The sequence below is a fragment of the Nipponia nippon genome, unplaced genomic scaffold (genome assembly GCF_047370975.1).
Source record: "Nipponia nippon isolate SJK-2023a ecotype South Korea unplaced genomic scaffold, ASM4737097v1 scaffold_3, whole genome shotgun sequence".
Lineage (NCBI taxonomy): Eukaryota > Metazoa > Chordata > Aves > Pelecaniformes > Threskiornithidae > Nipponia > Nipponia nippon.
In genome coordinates, this window is record NW_028262347.1 from 114,995,716 (window position 1) to 115,018,415 (window position 22,700).

General features: G+C 47.5%; 1 protein-coding gene across 4 annotated transcripts in view; it reads left to right on the top strand.

The window, feature by feature from the left end:
* Positions 1-7,559: 7,559 nt before the first annotated feature.
* Positions 7,560-22,700, top strand: part of ADD3 (adducin 3) — a 112,791-nt gene continuing 97,650 nt past the window's right edge. For 2 of the 4 annotated variants that reach the window (XM_087765138.1, XM_087765134.1), the window contains exon 1: positions 19,301-19,445. The gene's annotated coding sequence lies outside the window, so the exon portion shown is untranslated. Of the gene's footprint in view, positions 7,626-8,024; positions 8,102-19,300; positions 19,446-22,700 lie in introns of those variants that run through there. The other 2 variants (XM_087765135.1, XM_087765139.1) reach the window with 2 other exon arrangements.

Below are 22,700 nucleotides of genomic sequence, written 5' to 3' on the forward strand. Positions count from 1 at the left end.
GTAATCCAACAGAAGAGAATAAAAGGTCTGTCCTGCAGCCAGCATCCCAGCATTGGGAAGGGTTGTTGGATGGGACTGGGGCTGCAAGCTGTCGCTGAGAGGGGAGAGGGAGGCTGGTGACCATGACTATTATAGTAGGACGAGTTTTCTTTCCTCGTTCATCTGCTTGGGTGAAGCTAATTGCTGTTTCCCGATTACTCTCACCCCACCCTCCAGCCTTGCCCACAAGGGACTTATACAGTCCTGGCAGTCTGGGCCGGAAAGGCCCATTTAGATCATCACATCAGTGTCCCCCTCAGGGTAAACTACAGCCATGTTTTGCATTTGTGTTACAGACCACATTATGCTCACCCTGCAGAATATTTGCTGAGAAGATTCATTTCTTGGAAACCTGCCAGAATCCAGCGATGCTCATACTAAAGCACATGTCAGGACATTTTAAAAGCACTGCAAGATTGGCACGACGATCACAGAGATCGTTTGCCGATGGCAAGCTCTGCAGCTGAATCCAATCAGGGTTGTGAAATGGTCCTTTCAGCCTCCTCTGACTCATAACAATAATTTGGAGTTAGATTTTGCATTTGGCTGCGGCTCTTAATAGAGGGTTGTGGAGAGCTGCACCTGCCGGAGCTCTGCGCCAGCCCAGGGAAGGGGGATGGATCAGTCTGAAACATGTCAAATGTTCATCACGTGCCTTTCCAGCTCACCAAGTAGTGCTGCACCACGGGGATGCCTTTTCCTCCCCTGTGCTCCCCGGCTTGTGCACGTTGTACCCAAGGGAACAGGAGACTCCAATCCCCCCTTGGCATGGTCCACATGTTCCACGCTCACTTCCCAGGGGCAGAGCTGAGGGTGTCTGGCCTCTTCCCTTCCTGCTCTGCAGAGCTTTCAGTTTGGCTGAATTTAGGACAGTGGCTAAACACAAGGTAATCTGAATGCCTGTGCCAGTGAAATTGTTTATTTGATTATTTTTTGCCAGTGAATCATTATTAAATCAGTTTGGGTTAGCTAACAGACCGTGGGAGCAGCGGCAATCAAATACAGGGAGGAAAGAAAATACATCTCCTATGTGGGAGTGTGACTTGGGGAGTGTCCACAGCATGAAATAACCAGGCTGCTCACAGAGCCCAGCATACCAGGGGAAGGACAGGGCAGGGGAAAGCTCAGCATCTCCATCATGCCTCATTAATTCCCCCAGGTCTGGAGATGCCATCCTGCCTGTCCACAGCCAGTCCGAGGAGAGCAGCTACAGTGTGAGAGCAGATCTGTCCTGCCTCCTCTAGCTACACTACAGCCCCAGAGCGAGAGGGGAGCAAACCAGGAGGATTGAACTTGATTAACTTTCTCTACTTTGGTCCCGGCTCAGGGCAGAAATAACAAGCGCCACTGCAGACAGACTATCAATGTGATATTGATGTTTCTCTCTAATTTAAAAAGAAATAAATTAAGCCACCACTGAAAACACCTTACTGCATTGTTTGGTGACCAAAATGTGTCCCCATTCTGTCTTCCTGATCAAGATCTTGATTTAATAAAGGTAAAAAAAAAAGAAGTCTGCATTCCCATCTCCTAAAAATGTGCTAAAGGAAGCAGAAAATAGAAGGGAAAATATTGATGTCTGCAAGAGCTTCTTAGTTGCTATTGAGTGCCTGGTATTGCAGAGCCATGTTGTGAAGGCTTCTATACCCAGAGGTGACTTCTAACTGGTTCTGACTCATTGAGCACTAAAATTTAGACTAATTTCCTTCCCTTCCTGGTAGAATTAATAATGACAAACTGATGGGTATTCCACATAGGAACCTTATTCCGGAAGAGGAATGGGCTTGTAAGAAAAGATGTATTCAGGCCAGAAAATATTTCGCAGACATCTCCTGATCACGCTCATGACAAGTCCTCTGCAATAAACAGCCATTTTACAGGGGGAGGCGTGACTGTGCCACAAGCGCTGGTGTCCTGCCTGTCTACGGAGACCTAGGTCTAAACACCGCAAGCATCCCAGTACCACCAGTGGCCTGACCCAGCAGGACCAGTGTTACACCCATGGATGAGCCCTGGGGGGGGCTGGGGTGCATGGGGGACTGGTGCTGAGACATGGCCCACGTGGAAGCTGGTGGATGCCCAGGCTGAGGAAGCTAGTGGATTGCTGCTAAGGGCTTTGCCTGGATGAGCACAGGAGACAGCACTATTTATTTCGTTTGAATAATACATGACTAATAAGTTAAATAAGAGAAAGTGGAATGAGCTTTCCGGTTAGGCCAAAATGTTTGATGCTCGATTCCTGGCCATTTTGGGTCTCTGGGAAGCTTTGAAGTGGCCCTAATGAACTTGCCAATATAGATAATGTAAAATACTTTAATAATTAATTTATCATGCAGTGCTGTCTATGATATATAATCTGAAATGTTTAAAGAGATGGAACTGTCCTTTCTAAGCGGCTGTTTGATCTCGACTAAAATGGTGCAAGTTCTGTTGCAAAGGTGTTTTATGAAAGCAGTTCAATCTGCCTTGCTTTTAATTAAATTGTCCTAATTGGGGTATCTTTTATGTTCTTATAATGCTGTATTTGCATCAGATTACAAAAGAGAGGGGTGAGGGAGAAAGACCTGACGAGTAGCAATCAAAATTGCCTGAGACCAACCTCACCAAGTGACAGAGCCATTAACTCCATTGTAATCTTGATCTGTATCAAGTGATCAAGGCCAGGAAATGAGCCATAAAAACACTCCTTTTATCTTATCAACCCTTCTATACCCAGGATACCTTTATTGGGGTTGTAACTTTCATTTCATGACCTTCTCCTGTTGCGCACCTGTGAAATTCAGACTCCTGTTTTGCAATCTAATCTCCCGAGATGACCCCTGCCCACCTCAAGCAAGCCCCCAGCCTTTTCATAGTGGGAGCTGTTTGGTACCTTGGTGAGACTGTGGTGTCAGGGGCCGACCCAGTGACCAGTTTGCAACTGGGACACACCTCTTTTGCCTCCAAACCACCAGTCGCGGTGCAAGATGCTGTGGGAGACAGCAATAGGAAATGGGGATTTGTAGCAGGGGGCTGGGCATTTGCACAGCTTTCACTGAGGACAGGGGATGCTACAGCTCAGCCCATGCTGAGCCTGGCTTTTGGACCGCGGCGTCCTGCCAGCGGCTTGGGACATCTCCTGGACACCAGACAGGCGAAATGATGCTCTCAGCCCTGCTTCCCCACAGGGGCGGCCGGGGCCACCATCACCATTGGGCTCTCCCATTGCCATGGTCCCACAGTGCTGTAGCCTCGGCACCACTTCCAAGGCAGGAAACATCTTAGGAGACCCGGAGGGGGTTGGAAGTGGGGAGGGGATCGCTTCCCCCCCCGCCAACACAGGGCCAAAACGTGCTCTTACGAGGTTGCGCACATGGCCAAAGAGCCCCTCCCGTCCACGTGACAGCGCTGGGATTGCCTGGACAATAACCAACCGCTTGTATTTGTGTTTCGCAGGGGCTGTCCTGTAAACCGTCACATGCAAGTTGTTTTACTCACAAAAGCCCCGCAGTGAGTTTGGTCGCCTTCATGCCTCTGCGCTGGCTCGGCAAGGTCACATCCTTCCAGCCGGGAGGCACGCCTGTGTCCACTCAGGAGAGAGCAAGTACTTTAAGTCCAGTTTTCTTCCTACTTCCACCCTAGAAAATTGCCTAACAACAATTAATGCCAGTGTTTTGGTGGTATATAACAACAGCACTGTAATGTGTGAAGGCAAGGAAGGGCCTGAGAACGGTTCAGCAGAAAATTACTTGTATTTTAAGCTCTCAGCTCTGAGTTAAATGGAGGTTTCAAACATGTGGCACGAGTCCTTTTGGATCACGTTTAAAATAAATTTTGTATGTATGTTTGGAAACAGTGAAACTAGAAACTGCAACAACAAATGGTGTGTTTGGGGGAAAAGATAGCAGGGAGAGAAGAAACAAGCCTATCTAGAGATCTTATCTTAGTTTTTCTTGGGAAGACAATTTTTCCAGCCAGCACTGGAAGTTGATCATGGTTGGGTGGTTCCCAGCAGCTGCATTTGGAAAGGAAAGGGAGGCAGCAGCAGGCCAGGTAGATATCCGAATACTTCCACGTCTGCTCTTTTCAGTTAAATACCAGATGTTAGGACTTCTCTTGTAAACCTTTAACGACAAGGATGAAAATGAAACGTTTGCTGAGTTCTCTGCCTGGCTCTGTTTCAACACCAAACAGTGCACACACATCCCTGCTCACCTGCACTCGCCTGTTTGCAAGTGAAATGTGAGCCTCGTGGCCATTTCCAGGACTTCTTAGTTTTCCCTTGTCTGTTCTAGCAGGAAAAAAGATGGGAAAAGCTAGATCTAATGCATGCAAAAGAGACCATGGTGGTCACTGGTGCCTTGTTAAGTGCTTTAGGAGATCATTTGTTCAGCTCGCATAAAACTCCATGCTGCTAAGGAAGTATATCCTGATGAATTGAATATATTTATGGATATATTCTATGTTTAAATAGAAAATCATGCTTATTGTACAACAGAGACTTTTATTCAGTTCATATGATGCCATTCTTCCTCAAAGTCTTTACTAGCACAAATGTTAACAGGGTGCAGTGACCTGCCTGTGTTTTGGCCTGACACCTGGCAAGCATTTTTATTACACAAGGTTTCCTTATCTGCTCCAGCAATGAAACTAATGGAGGCAGGTGTCTTTGCCTTCTGTAACACTGCTAGGTCCTGCTCCTCTCCCCATCTGCTCGGGGGCAAGCGGGAGCCCTCCTGCAAGCTCCTGCCAGGGCTTGGGTTAGTGGCACAGCTCCTCCGGGCAGCGCTAACCCGAGTCCCTGGCATCTGGGATTGCCAGTGAGGGACCAGACATGGATTTTGTTTCCAATTAACATTTGCAGTATAGTAGAAATTTATTTTTAAATATATATATAAGGCCACATTTTACAAGCCCCAACTCCGAAGTCACCGCCTTTGTGAGCGAGGCTCGCTCACCTGCTGAAAAATCCCTTAGGCCTGAAGGTGTTGAAATAATTTGGTGTCCCATGCTGTGCAATATATTAAATGAATCACAGTACAAGAAACAGATGTTTATTCCAGTGGGTGCAGGAGTCCAGACACAAAGTATTGGGTTACTGTCTGTCTCAGATAATGGGACAAAGCGGAAGAGTTGGGATTAAACATTCTACATGTGTTCCACGTAGAAACTGTAAACCTTAAGAATGTAGCCCAGGTCCTGTAACCGGCCTTGTGGGAGCAAACCCTGCAGTTACCTTGCAGCAGTCCCAGACTGCGATCAGCACTCAGGCACAAACCTGGGCACTGGCATATGCCCTGCACGTTAGACAGAAGTCCGAGGCTGTTTGGGTGCTGTAGTTTGGTGCCTGGCCGCAATTTTTAACTCTCATGCCCAAGGGATGGTGATACGTAGCCCATATCTCTGAGAGGTTTGGGAGAGAGGTTGAGAGGTTCTGGGACCCCATCTATGATACTTCAGGTCTTTGGACACTGCTGTCCTGAGATCTAACTGCAGAACTGAGACCCGGGCTTTTCAAATGAGCTGTTTTCCTTAACACAAAGGCTCGTTATGTTTGATTAGTTGTTTTTATCTGTGAAACCAAAAGTCTAGATTAGGAGTCAGAAAAACTGGGCTGATTTTTTTTCCCGAAAGAAATATGAAATGTGAGGAGCTCCAGAGAAATTTGGGGGCTGGGGCGTCCCTGTCAGGTCAGCTGCTTCGTCTTAGCAGCTCCGTATGGGGAATGTTTACTCAAAACTCTGTGCAGGAGAAAGCATGAGCCTGAAAAAGCAAATGAAGCAATGAAAAGAGTCCCTGTAGAAAGACGGTGCATATCCAGGGATGCTCCTTGCCTGCAACTTTTCTGCCATGCACTAATTCTGTTATCGTCAGCAGGAAATCATTGCCCACGTGGGTCCTGCTTGGGGTCATTTCTAAAAGACTTGTGGGTCCAGGTGGTGCTCTGTGCCTGGAGTCCCTGAGGGATCGCAGGCTCTGGCCCCGCAGGGTGGCAGTCACTGGAAAGCAGCATGAGGCCAGACCTCCAGCTGCTCCTGCCACCTGCAACCACTGTCCTTCAGCTGGCAGCAATTGTGGAAAATGAAAAGCACCATTTTTACATTTTAAAATCTGTCTGAACAAACAGACCTTCACTCAGACAGAGCTCTGCCTCCTCCCGCATCTCGCCAAGCGCTGTATCACTGCCAGTGCTTCCTGGCTGCGGGAGCTGAGCTTCGCTCGTGAAGGAGGAAAGATCTGCTGCTTCTTTCCTGTTCCTGTTTGCATCCCTCACCGCGCTTGAAATGTGCTGTATCCTGAGTTATTCTTAAACAAGCCTTCCCATTGTTCCAGTCGTGGGTTATGAATTCTGTCCCTTTGAAGAAATATGACCCATGCTATGGAAAAGTGAGAATGATGTTAAGTCTGCACGAGATACTCGTGACTGTGACATACAGGAAAAGGATGAGTGCTTTGCGCTGTCCTCATGAATGAAGCCCCAGGAAGGAGGTGTGACAGGGCAGCGGGTGAGCTGCTGGGAAGTTTCCACGGTTCGTGATTACTGGCTCAATTTACATCCTCGCCCTGCCTTTCCATTGACTGAAAATGTTCTTCATAAAGGGCTTCTCTGGCATTGAAAGCCTTGTCTCTGCTAAGAGGTTTTTTTTTTTAATTACCTAACACCAGTGATTCAGACCTCATTTGTGACATTTGTATTGTGACAACCTGTGCTGAGCAGGGCTGGGTGACACAAGGACAATCATCAGTCCCTTGCACGTCCCTCCACACTAACATTGCTCCTTTATTCTCATCAGTAACGCCAGCTGAGTATTTGCAAGAGTGGGAGAAAACACTTGTGCTAAGAGAGATCAAAAGTGCCTCTCTGATGGCTGCAGTCTCCTCCGCAGGATGCCGTTACCAGCCATGCAGGGTGTATTTTGCTGGAGCAGGGGAAAAATCAAAATGCTGCAGCCAAAGGCCTGGTGCGGGCAGGCACTGAGCATCACCGGGCACAGTCTGTGGTCTGGAGTGTTTGGGGTTTGCTACTGGGGCATTGTCCCTCCGGTCACTCGGCCTTTTGTTCACCCAGCCCCGCTCTCGGCGCCGGCAGCACCCACTCTTGCTGCCACGGGGTGCGCTGCCCGTGGCCGAGCTCCTTCCCGTGCCTCGGCACCTCGCTCCTGAGGCTGTTATCATGTGCAAAAAGGAAGAAGGCGGCAAAACAAGCACAGCCAGGATTCACATAATATTGCTGCAGCCCTGCCAGGAAACAGACTGTAAAAGTTCCTGTATTTAAAGCCGGGAGATGAGTTTTATTGTTAGTAGTTGTTATAGCAACCCGAGGTGCCAGAGAGTAATACATGCTCGGCGCGTTGCAACAGACTCTGACAAGTTCAAGGCTGTTGCCTTGCTGCTAAATCTTGTTGCCAAGGCAATGCAACATAAGGCAAGAGCCTAGAGAAATGAATACTGCTGACAGCTCGTGCCAGCAGGCTTGGTCTGATGAAAAGGGAACTTTTGAAAGTAACATTAACTTAAACAGCACAGCAGCAGCAGAAGGGAAAAGGGAGCAGGGAGATGGAGGAGAGGATCCAGAGGAGGAGCAGTGCGTTAATGTCAAGCAACAGGTAAAAGAAAGTGTTTGATTAAAAAGCAATGTGGCTGAATAGGATGTCTTAGCCTGTAATGCAAGAAATGCGCCACATTTTTGGAGGGAGTAAAAAAAAAATCACAAAATTCTCATTTTTTACATTTGTTTAACTTGGGCAGTACTGCTGAAACTTGAATGGGAACTTTGGCTTTTTCCCAATGCTGTTGACAGCAAAAATAATTTTCTCATTACATTTGTTCAGTGACATGGGTATTGTTGCTGCTGTAGTAAAAGCCATGAAGTAGCTCAGTTAACTTTCAGTTTTGTTCATTTCCAGCCTTTTTAAACATGCTTCATGGCAAAATGTTAGCTGGAAAAGAGGTGAGGCTTCAAGTTGCTTATTCTCTCCTGACTATGATTCACTTAATATTGACAGTACGCTCTGAGTTGAAGGAAGAGTACTACCCCAAGGACCACAGAGTCAAAATGGATGATCAATGCCAAAGAAGTCAGGTAATTAAGTTAATTTCAACTACCAATACAATATTTTGACATGTGCTATGGGATACTAGGGTACTAAAATGCAAGTACTACTGAAGTGCCTCAAATAGATACACAACAATCTCAAATGAACTTGTTGACTTCCCTATTGATTTGTGAGTAAAAGCATAATATTTCTTAAACAATTACCATAGCAGTATTCTGATCCACTCCTACTTATGCCCCATGCATTTTACATTTTCATGGACTATCGATAGCTAAAAATGACCTCAGGTTTTCCTATTCAAGGACTATTTCATCATGTGCATCTTGCGGTACAGCAGCAGGTCTCTACCTGAGACCACCAAATGCCCCATGGGGGAGTTTGTTCTCCTGGCACCTGCTGTGGATTGTGGAAAAGCCAGGTCTGCAAGGGCTTTGTGCTATTTAAAAATGGGAAACTGAGACATAGGAATGGATTTGCCAATTGTACTGGAAATTTTTTGTGTGCAATCATGAGCAGAGCCATCTCTATTGACCTTCATAAAAGTAAGGCTTTTAATTAACTGTGAAATACTTTTGTATTAATTTGAAGTTCTTAAGCCATGAGCCAGGAAGCAGGCAGGTGACTGGTCATATGCTTGTAACCAGCATTTGTTTTCCAGCAGTTAAATTATATTCAAAGCAGCTAACAATGTGTTACTTGCAACCTTACTACTGTTACTGGCAGTTTTCCACAGTCACCATAGCTAGCTGTGAGATATTATATGATTGGAAAGAAGAGAAAAGCTGGTTCAGGCAATTGTGAAGGGAACATGACATTGCCCCAGAGGATGCTTTTATTTGGGGACTGTCTATTAGATAAAGAAACGTGAGAATCCTAGAACTGGGCATTAGCATTTTTTTGAATAAGAAAGTAAAAGGAAACTCTGTTTTTAGTCTTAGTTGAATTTCTCTGCTGGTGATTCCACACATGGTGTTACTTCTTAATATATCCAGGAGAAGGTTTCAAAGCCCTCCAGAATATCCTTCTTTTTTCTGAAGAGATGCATACACAGAAGTCTGGCTAGTAACAAGGCAAAACCATATGGGCAGGTCACGGAGCAGCATTAACACTTACTTGATCTGCAGGATCCCAGAGCATTTCCAAGACCTGGCTCTCCTATCTGCAGGTCCCATCTGCCCTTGACGCCTGTGACAGTAGGACCCTTCTTGGAAGGTTTCTAGACCGTCTTTACCACCCCGAGCATGTTGTGTGATGTCTCCTCCAGGACAGATGGGGTGCGTAGGGGAAGCTCAGACCTCTTCAGAGGAAACCACCGCTGAATCGCACTGCAGCTAAGTGCACCTTGGCACATGCTCCAAAACATGGAGGCACAACCCAAGGGCATCCCCATCTGCTTTCTTCTGCCTCCTACCCCTCTCCCCTGCCCTGCACCTATTTAGTTGCTCGAGAGCCACCCCCAGAGAGCAGGGAGGCAACATGGAGCCAGGACAGCGTGTCGTCAAGATAGCGACTGGTAGCAGAGTAGACAGAGCTATTTCCAGAATGATTAATACTATTAGCACATGCTGAAGCTTAAGGCTGAACATAAGCTTTAGAGGAACGGATTTTGACGTAAAAAGTGAATAAATGAGGCAACTGTCAGAACAATGAGTGGTGAACCAAGTAAAGATCCTTAGCGTAGGAGATGCAAAGCACTGCCTGCTGGCCTGTTTTCGCTGAAGCTGCTGGTAAAATTCCCATTGCCCTTCAGGCTGGAGAAATAGCCCAGCAATAGTGTGTGGCACAGAGGTAACCCAACTAGCAGGCACCAAGGCTACTCCCACAACTAATTAGCCGCACGGCATTTTAGCAGGGGCACAGTGATGGTAACACCCTGGGATCCAAGGCACTGCTCCCCCCCGCTCAAACCATGGACCACTGCTCCTGGAGCCTGTTCGAGGGATCTTTGTACTGCCCTTTACGGTACATACCTTGAGTGCTTGCAAGAATACCAGTCGGAGGGCTCGTCCTGTTGCTGAATAAAAAGCATGTCTTAAAAGGGCCATCCGATTTATACTATCTTCTCATAATCCCCACTCTGGAGGTCTCAAATGCCGTAATTGAAAACCCGCTGTTCATCTTCTGAAAGCCAGGTTTAACCTACTGTAGGCAGCTCCCAGAAGGACAGTATTTTGCATAACCACTTACATTACAGGGAATATGTTGAGCATTTTTCTGTTTTTCTTCTCCTGACGCTTTCTCACAGGAGAGCAGGCAAACAAAATCTAGTCATAGCTGTGCAATGTCCTCTTCCCCAATACCTTTTTTTAACCCCAATCATCAAGGCTACTTGTTTTCCTAAGAATATTGCATTGTATGGGCAGTTTTTAATTTCTTTTTTGAAAATCTATTCCTCTCTTTCTTACATGAGACGTCTTGACAATAGATGTCTTGAATGGATTCACCAAAATCTGGTGGGGTTTGTTACCTTAGATCTGAGTCTGCAGAGAAGTCATATGCTCGGGGTGTTTCTCTGGAGTAACTAATTCAACTTGGACCGAGCCACATGATCCCCTTTTCCAGTCTTGCCTTATGGCCTCTGAGGAATGTTGCATTGGCTGCGAGGGAATTACTAGGTCTTGGCAAGACATGTTAATATCCTCGCAAAGACTTGTTAGGGACCAAGACTTCAGCCTCCAACTATTTCCTCTGATAAAGCAGAGTATTCACAGCAGTTCATTAGTCTTGAATCACCCGTTTGACTTTGTTTGAGAGAAATGAAAGTTCCCCACAAACCAGGAGGACTCTGCAAGCAAAGCTGGCTGGTGTTGCCTGCCTGCTAGCAGGCTTCAAAACAGAAGCACAAAGTGTCAGATCCGGTTAGAGGAATCAGTGGCTCAGGACACTTCAGTGAAGGGTTGGGAAAATGAACACCCAGGTGGAAGACAGGTTATGAATTATGGCAACACCTGCTGCACTGGGATTTGAAAGACCATCCGTCAGGACATCTGAAAACTTGGACTGTCATATATAGGGATGCAAATTTGATGTTTTCTCCCGACGACCTGCCCATATTCATACACAGGTCGTAGCAGTGACAGAACTACAGTCCCATTTTATTACAGCTGTTGTTTGTTTGGTTTTTTTTAACACTCAGCGTTATCTTTCCATTAGCATCCAAAATTACTCTGATAATCCTTGAAAGCACCAGAGTGTGAGTATCATATCTGCAGCTGGATCTCTCTGCTAGGAAGCTAGTTACACAGCATGGAAAGTATTTTTGCTATCTCGTTTTGCATCATTGATAACAACATCACAAGTGAAGGGACCGTATTGTTCATCCATGAAATGGGAGGAACCACTCTCACAGTCCCAGCACGTCGCCGTCCCCAGCACCCGCTTGCAAGGCAGAGAGGCAAGGTCCGAGTTACACAGTTTGTAAACCAGGAGCAGCTTTCTCAAAGCATGGCGGGCACAGCACTGGTGCAAGTGACAGAGGGTGGATCACAGAACAGGTCCCTCCATGCCAGCTTCCCAAAGCACTGGTATCACTGAGCTGAGCTTCAGAGCATAGCACAGAGGACACTGTAAAGGAACCTGAGGGCTGGCCCCCAGCAGCAGCAGCCGGCCCAGCCCCGGTGGCTGGAGTGCTCCATCCGAGTAAGGGTATCAGTCAGATGCTCAGAAACTCCCAGCTGACTCATGGCCCCATTTCTTGGCTGTGTGCTGGCCTCTTTACACCTCTGGTATTGGAAAAGGAAGTGAAACAGCTGGTTCTCATGTATACATTCAACAGCTCTGAAAAGCCCCCCGATTGTAGAAAAACGGAGCAGAGCTGTGAGGTCTGGAGCTGGTTTCCTACCTGAAAGCCAGGCAGGATGCTGGATCCGTAGCTGCAGTTTGGCTTGACAGAGGGCCAACTCCAACACCGCCGTTCTCATCTGCTTTAATGTCAGCTGAACATTTGTGTGCCATTTTCCCATCCAGCACCACCCAAGCCTATACCAAAGACTAAAGTCTGCAAAACTTTCTGAGGACTGGTGGCACAAATTGCGATCTTGTACAGTGCCCTCTGCTGTCACCCAATTCATATATTTGACACTGGGATCCAAATCAGGACCCCACATCAGCAGCTACACAAGGACATGTCCCATTCCAGCCTCCCTTGGGCTGTGCATATCCTTAGTTAGGCACATGTTTAAATAACTCACTACAGCCATGCTTAAGCCTTGAGAAAAAGTATCCCAGCAGAAGGACAGAGAACCGGCTCAATCAACCGTACACAGTGAGATGTGTTCAAGCCAGCTAATGCGTAATCCTGTGTGTACGTACCACAAATCCACAACATAACTCACTGTCCCGCTTGGCAGAAGAGTGTTATTGCCTCTTGGGAAACAAGCATTCCTGATCAAAGACTATCCTTGTAGAATAAATAATCAAACCAAACTAATGGGTGTGTATGTGTATATATATAGTTCACATGGATTTATATGACATGTTGCATATGCTAACGTCAGTCCATCTGACGGGGCAGAAACTGATGGGGAAATTGTAGCTACATGGAAAGAACGGGAATTTTCCGGTGAACCTCAGCATGGCAGAGAGACTGTTCTCAGAGGTTGTAAAAGACTTCTGCAGCCTGCTAATTATACACTAGCCAAATCTTATTACAAACAAGTAATAAGTATAGGCACGTTTGTTGGTTTTGCTAATGACATTAATGTCTCTTTTGATGATTTGCAGAGCTACAGGGGGCCAGAGAGTCAATTTGTACTGATGTATCTACCACTCTGGTGAAGCCTAGGGAACACTGTTGTTGATGTTTGACATCTTTTCCCCATCTATCTTTAGACAATTCAAGGTCTGTTCTCTGCACAGTAGCTTGAGCTGCTGCTTCTGCTGTGTAACACTTACACACATTCAGAACTGTACTTAGATAGTGGATCTGTGTATTATTTTCTAGTATGTAAGTGATGGTACGTAGAATTACACATTACTGTTGTTAAAGGGAGTTTGTGCTTTTAGTCCTCCACAGTTTCCTTATCTCCCTTAGCAAAACGGCTGTGGCACTGAAGTCTGCTGTGTGGATTCATTTACCTTTCCCCTGTGGAGTCCCAGAGAGTTCGGATACCCTGGTTAAAACCACTGACTTTGCAATTTAGGGTAAGTCATCAGCAGGGAAAGAGACAGACCTGGAGCTGGTTAAAACACATTCTGAAGAATTACCAGGATTTGCCGGGCAAAGACAAGCAAAGTTTTTTCTCTCGCACACTATCCACATACCTCTGCGACCGATTTGTTTTGAGTTTCCAGCGTCTGTTTGCACAGCCCTGATCATCGGTCCCGCTGCCCTTCTCAGCTTCCTGTCTGAGAACAAACCGAGACAGTCAGCAGAAGCAATCTCACGTCCTCTAGTATGAAAACCACTGAACACAGTTTGTCCCGCCAGGGAAATCAGTGCTTTAAGTATGTGAGTAATCCACTGACTTCATAGGAATATCTCCGGATGGATGTTTTAAGTGTGCTCTCGATGGTTGCAGCGACAGAAGGACACTGCGCTGCAGGCAGTGCCAGGAGCTCCGCGTAGGCGCTGCTGGCCCGTGCGGCCCTTTGGGGAGCCCCGCCGCGCCGGAGCAGCGAGCTCCTGCCCCCCGGCTTTTTTTCCGGCCATTCCTAGCATTACGCATCCCTGGGAATACACTCAGAAACTACAGATGAGGTCATTCCCAAGAGTCTGCTAAGGTATTTGGGGCCCTTGACACTGAGAGGAGCTAAAATCTTATACTCTATGAATGGTTTTTAAAGGGAAAGTGGAGCTCTTTTAATAGTACATCAGCAGTTTGCTAATCTTGAATTGGTAAATTATTAACTCCTCTACAATTTGTTTATCTTTATCATTAGAGATTGTGCTAACATATGTTCTCCCATCTTATTTGCTTCAGAAGAGGCTTTGGGAGTAACAGTTACCCATGCAGAATCCAAAATCAAATGTTATTTGCGATTTAATATTGTCTATGCATATTAACAAATTTGAGGCTGATTTCATCTCTGTGTTGTCCTTTCAAGTGATCCATCAAATACAAAAAGCAACGGTTTGCCCAAAAGGCCTTGGATTTGACTTGATCCTCTAAACTTCAAAACTTTTGTCCAGGAAATTACGCCACACGCTCCTCTGCGGGTCCAGAGTTAGAACAACAAGCACAGTGTGCAAAGATACACCACCACTGAGGGCGGGGGGTGACCCTAGCTTTGCCCCACGTCCAATTTGTCTTGGGATAATGAAGAAGAAAGTGGACGCTTACCCTTGAGTCCAGGATAGGTACAGAAAGCCTCTTTCAGAGCTACTGAATCAACAGTCACATCCCCCAGCCCATGACCTTATGCTCCCGTGCTTCCACGCTCCTCTCCCCCAGGCAGTTGTACCGGGCTTCCCACCAGGTGTGGGTCTGGCAACAGCACACCCCCGTCAGAGGTGGCAGTTCAGCTTCGAGTCACAGTTAATGTGCTAACAAAGAATTCCCAACTTCTTGTTCAACCAACATAAACCTTTTGCCTGAGCGTAGATGGTGCTGAGCCGACAAACGTGGGTTTCTGGATGCAAAAGGATGTGCTGTGCTCCAAATGCATCATCAGAATCACAGATTAGAGATGTCTTTTTAAAAATGTGCTCTGAACATGAGTTTTTGCTTCCAAAAATAACTTGTATTTTGCTCATATTAGAAGAGCAGGATGTTCTTTCCTGTCCTGAAGGGATAAGGAGGAAATGAGAGCTATGGGTTTTTTACATGATATGAGCTACTATTCTTCTGGAGTAGTGCTGTGAATCTTGATTTTTTTTTCCCCAGCCTTAGCATTTTATTCCCCAAGGACCTCATTTTGCTTCCATTCATGCTGATGTTACCCCAGTGAAGCTCTCTTTGATTTCAAAGGAATTCCTCCATATTTACAACCTCTCCCATGCTGAGGCAGTAGGCATTAGAAGGGAGGCAACCTTCTGAAGACAGCAAATGGTGAATGTCTCAAATCCCTTCTCGAATGAGATAGTCAGCTGAGAGACACGAGTGGGGGCAGAAAGCATCCTTTCCTGTCCTCTGCGTTTGAAGGAAAGAGACGGAGGAGGAAATGCGAACGTAATGGACTGTACATTTGCGTCCCATTGTACCGAGGTCTGACAGGAAACACTTGGGGTTCGATTCAGGAAAAAGTAAATAGTATTCCTTTATAATACTCTCATAACCCCGGTTATCCTGCAGTATTTGACTACATCCCTGTCTTTAATGTATATATTCTCACAGCCCTCTCCAGCAGACCAGAAGGAAATCTGGCCACTGGGGAGCAGGGGAGGCATGGGAAGAGATTGTGCAGCAATTTCCAGCTGATGGCCCTCCTAAGTGACAGCAAAAGTCCAGTGGCTCTCTCCCTTTTAAACCAAAGGGACTCTGGAGCAGCTGCCACCATGGCGGTTCCTTATGGGAGGTGAGCTGCAAATACCAAAATTTGGGTAATTTCTGAGCAGCCTCCACCAAGCCCATGAGAGCGTTCTCTCGCCATCGGCTCTCACCGCAATGTATAGATGGCTGCGATGAGGTCTCCCACCACGTGTGCGGGGCCACAGACCCCTCAGCAGGCACTGGGGAATCCCTTGGCTAGAGGTTCACCCTGCAGCAGTGTGGAAAAGGCTCCAGCCCGCAGTATTTAGAAACTTTGTTCCTCATACAGCCAGCTGAAGCTGAAGTGGTCTGTGGGAGCAGTGCTGGTCCCTGAAAATGCCTTTCATCGCTCCTGAGGGAGCCTGCCTCCTGGAGCGACCGGGGTCAGGGAGCTGTTACGGTCCTTTTTCCGCAGGGAACATGCAGTACCACCAGTGTTCGGTGTTTTGCTGTACGGCTCTTGAAGCTGCAAAGATTGCAAAGGAAACCAAACCCCCCCGCCACATAACCCAGAAGAGACGGATTGAGGACACGATGCCCTTGATTGAAAAAGAAGGCACCCAGGAAACCTTGTGGCATATATACTTTTTTTAACTAGAGCTAAAGTAATTTGGCATGTATGTCCCCTGAGCTGCTTCCTAAACCACAGCTGCACGAGGAATTATCTAGCTCTTAGCTGAAGAAACTCCTTAAAAAAACCCCCAACATGTAGGTCATTAAAGTGCTAATAAAAAATGTTGATGAATCTCTGAGCAGTGCTCTGATTATCTCTCTGTGGGGAATGAAGAACTCATTAACATGAGCTCCATGCCACTCCCTCCTCTTTTCTCAGAGTTTGGCATAAAGCAAGGAAACAAATGTTTGTGGTTTGGCCAAGTTTCTAATGAGCAGCTCGGCTAGGCCCACTGATTAGACACATGGCTTTACGGAGGGTGAAAAGGCTGCAGTACCGCGTAAATCGGCAAAATATTTCTGCCGGATCGGGTCCCCAAAAAGGAAACGCTTTACCTGTTGTGTGGATTTTTTGCAATGTATTTAGCAGGAAACGTACAGAGAGAGGGTTTCGTTGACACAGCAGACAGGGAGCAACGCTGTGAGGTCCAGAGAGCGTAACAGAGCCGGATGCATGTCTGAGGACCCACGCTCCAAAAATGCAATGCTGTGTTAGCTTACTACGGGTTTGGTTCCACTTGTTAAGTGTGGGTTTTTTAATACTAAGCTACAGTCTGACCCCAAAAGAACAGTCCTGGCTATTATCTATCCTCCCCTCTCCAGGGGTTACCTCTCCTACTCCACTGAAGGGTGCCTACGCAGCAGGAGCACCCCAGGCACTGCAGGATCCCGCAGGCAGGAGGCATAGGCAGAGATCTCCATTTGCTGCATCATCCGCAGCAGGGAGACCTGCCTAACTAGCACTGGCTGAGGCCAGTGACTCGCCAGCAGCACCTGGCAGTTGTTTCGAAGGAAGGAACAAAACCTCCAGAGCTAATGGGAGAAGTCTCTCTCATGCAGGAAAAAGTTTCTTCTTGATCCCGCTTGTAATCCATTTATGGCCTGAATCATGAGGACTTGTCATCTGCATAATCTTCCAGGACTAAAGCAAAGCTCATTTACAGGCCCAGGAGAAGAAAACTCACCCTACAATAAACACGAAAGGCATCTTTACATGCCTGAAAGCATTCTGCTGGGGTGAGCAACTGCTGCCTCTGAAATTCAAATCGCAAGGTGTGTGATCAATGTCACGCAGCACCTTAGCACTCAAATCAACCTTCTGAGACATCAAGTCTGTCCCCTGCTGTTGCAGACAATGCATTGTATAATGACTTTAATAAACTCCATCTCAAAAGCAGTGAGATTTTTCCATTCCCAATACCCCACCTGGAAAAGGTGAAATTTGATTGCTCTAATGGTTAACAACCCTCCTCTAATTTCCAGCTGAAATCTGTGCGTGGTCAGTTCGTACCCAATTGCTCTTGTGCCAGCACCGTCTCTACCTAAGCAGTTGCCTGGGCCAGAGAGCAACAGTTGAAGCAAGTCCCGATCCACTGATTTCATTGCAGTATCCCCCTCACTTTCAAAACCACACCTTAAGTTTGGCATTTCTTGGCCTTTTCAGGTTGAAAGTTTATTGAAATATGATACAGCTGTAATTTTTTTCTAAAAGGAAATAAAACAGAGGGGATGAACATGCAAGGAACAGCCCTACTAATTCCATGAGTGTTATACTGAATAAATATGCAAATTGGAGAAAGCCAATTGCTTCAACCTTCATAGCGCACTCTGCATGTACGTAGGTGCCTGTAAACACTCACCCATATTCTTCCTGCGCCCAAGGTAAGTTTTAATTTCCTACAACCCCCAGATAGTTAGAGGTCTTGTGTTAAATAACAGATGCTGTACCACCCCATCCCATTATTACTGGCCGGTGCCTACAGGTTCCCATAGCACTGGTCCAGTCAGGTAGAACCATCTCAGCGCCAGGTATAAATTTGCAAAGTTAAAACACGTTCTGCATCCTCTCCCTATCCAAATCAAATACCCCGTGGCTGGATAGTTTGGTTCCTCAAGCACTTTCTTCTCCTAAGACCTCTCTAGCTCCCGAGGGGCCTTGCTGGCCTTTCCGTGATGGATGTGCAGCTCCTATACCGATGTGGTGGCAGCAGCCAGCAGGGCTGGAGCCTCTTTGGTGACTCCATCAGAAGATGGCCCCGGGCAGGCGGTGTCTTCACCCTGCCCTTGCGCCAGCCCTGCTCATTTCCCCATGATTACAGCCCCTGAGAGGCTCTTTAAAAGCGAGCAGTACACAGAATTAAAAGGTTTTGTCCCCAAACCTACATGAAGTGAGCTGTGTGAGTAATTTTAGACCTGTAAGCAATATTGCTGATTTCAAAGGGAACTCGTAAGCCTTTCAAGTGTATTTTAGGCAACTTCTGAGTTTTAGAAATAAATATAATTAAAATACAGACTGTTCTGCATATAAAGGACAACTATCAACCAGTGCTTCTGTAACTTCAAAAGTCTGGTCAGAACTGCTCAGATGTAAGCAAGCCAGCCCCGAAACCAAGAAACCAGTAACTTTGGGTGGGGAACCAAGACAGAGATGATTTCAGCTGCAAAGCAAAACAATTACAGAAAGCCAAAAAAAAAAAAAAAAAAAAAAAAAAAGGACAGCTTTTGCCAAAATGAGATTTGCATTTCGTGCAGCTTTTTTTAGCCAGGGCTGCTTTCTCTGCACCATGCAAGAGCCTTCTCCTCAGCAGCACCAGCCATCTGGAGAAGCCTTCTGCTGCCTTTCAGCCCTACTGACTGTTGAAATATCTCAAAATTTCCTCTCAAAACAGGTCTTTTTTTGGGTTTGGGGGGGGGTGGGGGCGGTTTATTCATTGTTTCCACATACACCTCATTTTATTCCCCACCGCCACCTCAGCTGTGCACCGGGCATTGCAGGGTCCATCTCCTCAGGTCAGACCCCGCTCGCCATTACCCTTGAGGGTTAAAAGCTCCCCGGAGGATGCCTCGCCGGGGAGGAGCGGTTTTGCTCGCCCCGCACTGCAGGTAGAGCCCGCGGCCGAGACGCGGGGAGTGGGGCCGGGGACAACAATGGAGGGCGGCCAGGGGGGAGGACGTTGGCGGCGATGGTGGTGCCGCTGCCCCCTCGGCCAAGTTTGAAGCCGGGGGGGGGGGGGGGGGGGCGGCGACCGCCGCCCCCCCTCACCCTCCCCCGGCTTCAAACTTGGCCGAGGGGGCGACGGGGGAAGGGCGGCGGGCGAGTCCCCGCTCGCTGCCAGATAGTGAGCCGCGGCGGGCGGGCGGGCGAGGGAGGAGGAGCCCAGGTGTCCCTTCCTGCCACATAGTGCGCCGCCCTTTTCCCCGCCCGCTCTCCCGCCGCGGTGGTGCTGGGGCTCCCGCCGCCGGCGAGGAGGGATGGACTGAAGCACAAAGGCGCGGCGGGCCCGCTGAGGTAACGCTCCCGCGGTGTGAGGAGAGGAGGGGGGGGGGATTCCTCTCCTTTCCCGCCCAACGCGGGCGGGAAGGGCCGTTGCGGGGCTGCGGCCGAACCGTTGCCGCTGTTGGGGAAGGCGGGGGGGCGGCTGGAGGCCTGGCGGGCTCCCCCCGTTCCCTCAGCCGCCTTACGGCTGCGGGGCTGATGTGGGGCCGCGGCTGCCAGCGGGCTGAGGCGATGAGGGGGGGACTGCCGTCGCCGTGGGGCTGAGGGGGAACTTCTCCGTGGGTATACGCCAGCTCTCCGGCCGGGGGAGATGCTGCAGTGCTGTCTTTCTGCCTCAGCGCTGAGCTGCGAAGGACGGGGCTTTAAATAATGCGCCTCTGCTCGGAAACTCTGCTAATCAAATAAAACCGTGGAAGTAATTATTATAATTATGGACTCTCCTTGGTCCATCGCAAGGCTCCGGAGTCCCTATGAGTCTCAGAAAACTTCTTAAAATGTATATTCTTCAGGGTTTTTATATGTTTAGTCGCTCCACCTTTGCCGTCGGTTAATGGTGCGGGGAGCCCGGAATGCGATTTCCAGGTGCAGGGAGCCGTATTCTGGTCACGGCAATGCGCACCTATGGCGTGACGAGCATCTGCCCTGCGCCGCCGGCTTCTGGGGGATTCGCCGTGGTCGGGCAGCGGCGTGTTTTGTTAACAGTTTTGGGATTAATTTCATTGTGTGTTTATATTAGCGAGGACAAAATTGAAGATTGCTGCTGTGAACTTTTAGGCTCCAGAAATGAGGATTACGATGGGCCTTTTGGGAGTTTGTTCCTCAGTTTTGGTCTCACCCCAAGACAATTTTCATCTCACATTAAAAAGCTTATTTAGGAATTCAGAGCGGATTTATCAGTCAGCGTTCATCCTGGACTTCAGGGCGGGTGGGCAGGCAGGGTCTGCATGGCCGAACGATGTGATTTTAGCAGGGAAGCCTTGGACTGGCTCTGTAAGGAGGGTAGAGCATACCTCAAAAGCAAGAACTGCCGCAGCCGGTCACGGAGGTGGGTTGCTTCTGTTTCTGTCATCTCAGCATCGCTGTGTTACAGGCAGGTTGAGGCTGAAACCACTGGTTTTCATCCGTGGGTCCTGGGCTCGTGTCTGGAGGGTAGTGATGTGATGCCAAGCAGAGGAAGAACGCGTAGGATTATGCCTCATCTGTGTGGTGCCACGATGTGGAGGCGTTAAGTTTTAAAACAGATAGATAAAATCAATGGCAATGAATATCTGGGCAAAAAATAATTGGCCAGGGGTTATAAAAGCATGACTGTATGAAATTGCTGAATTACTAGTTGTGTGGGAGAAGTTGTTGCTTAAATCAGCTTTGGTACCAGCGGAATGAAGCTGATAAATGTGACCTCAGCCTTTAAAAAAGGGCTTTGGTGTGCCTCGGGCAGCTTCACCTGCCTCCTGGTCCGGCTGCTGGCAACTGGAAGAAAGCAGAGGTATAGCGGATGTCTGGCTGTTGTGATGTGCCGGGAAGGGGCAGTGGTGGCTTTGGGGGGAGCGGTGTGAGCCGGGGCAGTTCTGCGTGTGGCTGCTTTGGCAGCAGATCTGCTGTGAAAGGCTCTCTTTCACCTTCCTGCTGGGGTTTGCAGCCACGTCCCTTGTACCTTGGAGTTCTCTGGTCCGCACACCCCGTCACATAACTGGCCTGGCTGGAAACAGCGTGTGAACTCCTCGTTTGAGCCTCCTTGGTGGCATCCAGTACTTACAGGGAAAGAAGGTGTGAACTCTGGAAACGCTGTGGGCTCTTTGGCCGTTATCGGATGAGCTCCTCAATGCTACTTTGATTAAGGAGTGCATGTGCTCCTCAATGAAACAGAATGATAATTGTGTGATTACTAGCGTATACAAGTTTTAACTTCAGAAATTTTCACGTTAACACTTTTACTGAAACTCACGTTATTTTCCAGTAGATATTATTGCGTTTAGTTTTCGCTAGGGGAATGTGAAGCCCTAAGCAGGGAGCAAGGGTGAACTGTTGAGGGGCTGAGTGTTTAATCATTGAGGTTAGTGCACAATGATGATGATTAAGCATGTCCTTAATTCTTGACCAATAGATGGAGTGCTGCTATGCTTTAGGATATCTGGGGATTTAATGGTCTCTTGCTTAAATCAGTCATTATCCTTGAGTCTTGCCTGAGGATTGAGGCAGCTGACATTTTTACTTAAGGACGTGATGATTTTAGGGTGGTGCAGTTAGGCTGTTGTGTGCACCGTGATCCTCTAACCCAAAGAGGAGGTCCAGATGGTGCCTCTCGCCCCAGAGGCTTTGCACTGGTCGCAGAGAGGGTCGACTTGAGCGATCTGGGTGAGTGGGGATGTTTCACCGTCAGTCAACGAGGTGTACTGCAGCTCTTCTGTCAACCCTTTGCTGGTTATGAAATGAACGTTGGTTGTTCGACAGGGCTGGATGAACCGAGCTGGGTTCAGTGTAACTGTGCTGAAACTGTCCCTGTTGCATGTGATGTTAGAGGTGACATTGCACGCGGGGCTGCCTGCTTTTGTTCAGCTCAACTTGCTACAGGCCAAATGACCTGGCATAAGACACTATTTGCTGTGAAAATCATCAGAAATTAACATGTAAGAGACGAAAAATGAAAAATATTTTAAGACAGGCCAAGGTTAGTTTGTTTCCTTTTGTAAGTGGAATGTTCTACAGATCAAAAACTGAAATGAAAGAAGGCAGAAGGCTGCTAGTTTTTGCCTTGTTAAAATCATTGTTGCTAGTTAAAACTGCAACAAACGTCCTTGCCGCACTGTGGATGGTGTTGGAATGATAATGCTTTAAAGAAACGATTTTAACGTAGGTGAATAACTTGTGTGTCTTCGAGCTAGTGCATAAAATTGCCTTTGCTAGCTTTTTTTAAACTGGATAAAAAATTTTGTTTCTTTAAAAAATGTCCTGTAACTTTCACAGCCATAGCAACCTCTGGCTATTATTTCCCTTGTAAATCAATTTTGCATTTTCATAGTGCTGCTGTTTCAAAAACTGAGGAGGTCATTGTTTTGGTATTGACTTAAAAGAATGCAATCTATATTATTTAATAACATTGCTTCCTGTTACATCACAGGCTTTTCTTCAAGCTATGTTTTGAAACATTGGTTGCTGTAAGAGAGATGGTGGTAGATGGTGGTGTGGCTTCTGGTAGGATTCTTGGGGGTAGTTGTCTTTTGCGTAGCATTTTTTTTGGCAGATGAAGATGAATAAAAGCTACTTGAC